We start from the raw sequence: 2173 nt of genomic DNA on the forward strand, positions 1-2173 counted from the left end.
CATGGGAGAAATGAGGAACATGAGAAAAATCTCATGTTATAAATAGAGGTTTTCTCCCTTCATTTTAACTTGCACCAAGTTGAAGTTGTTTCCTCTCAACTTTTCCTTCTCCCCCTAATATTCCGCTAATGCATTTCCGGCAAACTTCTCCCCCTTTCTTTCCGTGGCAATAAAGAATTGGCACACGCAGCCAAAGTGGGATTTCAAGAACTGACACTGGTAGTCAGTATTGTGGGTAAAGAATTGGCACAGGTAGTCATATTTTCGGATTTCGAGAACTGACACTAGTAGTCAGTATTGTGGGAATAGAATTGACACGGGTAGCCATATTGTGGGATTTCGAGAACTGGCACTGGTAGTCAGTATTGTGGGAAGAGAATTGGTAGGGGTAGCCATATTGTGGGTAATTTCGAGAATTGGCACTGGTAGCCATATTGTGGTGGGTGTATTTGAGACCGGTTCTTACATTGCAGTAAGAATTTGATAACAAAGATCTGGGCTGTTTTATCCTGGGGACGGCGTGGTTGATAGTCTGCTTGCACATTTTGGGCAGTGCCATGAAACGTCTTTAAGAGAGCAACCTGGTCGTGACTCAGCCAGTAAGTATTATTTCGTGTCATTTAGAATTGATGCAAGCTACGGTAACAACACATGATATTAAAAATGACTTACAGATAAATCAAGGAAACTAATGATTGAAGGGAATGCACGAATTTTGAGAGTTTTCTAATATTATTTTTGTTGTTCTGGGTGTTGGAGATTTAGAAACCAATTTAGCTTGGTTGCTTCTAATGGCTTCAAGCCAGCGTGAATCAGATAAGAAGAAGAAGATGTTTAGGGAAAGTGTTAAACGAGAAGAAGAAGAATTTAGAGATAAAAGTGAGAGAAGAAGAGTGTAAATTTCAATCTATTATTCAACAAGATTACACACTTTCCTTTTATAGAAGTTCATAACAACTTAATTAGTTATGACTTTCTATGTTTAGTAAGTTTCCAACTAACTAAACTAACTATCACAAAAGCAATGAATTACAATCTTTAATACAAAAATCAACACTCCTCCTTAATTCATGCTTTCTATAATAACTATACCTAAGAGTGTTCTTTGTCTTTCAAAGTCTATCTTCTTCAAAGGCTTAGTTAGCAAATCTGCCAATTGTTCCTTGGATTGGCAGAATTCTAGCTTCAATATGTTCTTCTCTACTTGGTCTCTTAAGAGTGGAACTTGGTCTCAATGTGCTTGCTTCTACCATGAGCTACTGGATTCTTTGCTAGATTTATTGCTGATTTGTTATCAACAAATAACCACATAGGTTCATCTTCCTTCTGCATTCCCAATTCAGTTAGCAATGCCTTCAACCACACTGCTTGTTGACCACCAAAATAGGCTGCAACATACTCTGCCTCACACGAAGAAAGAGCCACTATTTTCTGTTTCTTTGAACACCAACTTATTGGTGCTTCACCAAGCTTGAATAGGTAACCACTTGTGCTCTTCCTATCATCCTTATCACCACACCAATCTGCATCAGTGTAGCCATGAATGATGCTCCTTCTACTGTTCTGTTCTGTGTCTCTTGATGCAGGGAACAGAATGCCCAAACTCATGCTTCCTTTAAGATACCTTAGTATCCTTTTCACTGCTACTAGATGAGTATGTCTTGGATTTTCCATGTACCTGCTTACTAGACCCACTGCATAGGCAAGATCAGGTCTTGTATTGCACACATATCGAAGAGATCCTATCATTTGCCTGAAGAAGGTTGAGTCTACTGCATTGTCTTCTGAGTTCTCAGTGCTAGAATTGCATAGTGAGTGTCCAGTTTCAATTGGAGTTGAAGCTGAGTTGCATTCTAGCATTTTGAATCTCCCAAGTATATCAGTAATATACTTCCTTTGATGCATTAGTATACCTGCTTCAGTTCTGAGAAATTCAATCCCAAGGAAGTATGAAAGGCTTCCCAAATCAGTCATTTCAAACTCATGTTTCAACTTTTCTTTGAACCATTCAATCTCTTCAATGTTGTTGCCTGTTATTAGCAAATCATCCACATAAAGACATGTGATGATAGAAGCTTCTGTAGTGACATCTCTAGTATAAATGCCATGCTCATTGATGCATCTCTGGAATCCTAGTTTCAGTAGGAACCCGTCTATTCTTCTGTTCCAAGCC

Source organism: Lupinus angustifolius, chromosome LG08 (genome assembly GCF_001865875.1).
Source record: "Lupinus angustifolius cultivar Tanjil chromosome LG08, LupAngTanjil_v1.0, whole genome shotgun sequence".
In the NCBI taxonomy this organism is placed as follows: domain Eukaryota; kingdom Viridiplantae; phylum Streptophyta; class Magnoliopsida; order Fabales; family Fabaceae; genus Lupinus; species Lupinus angustifolius.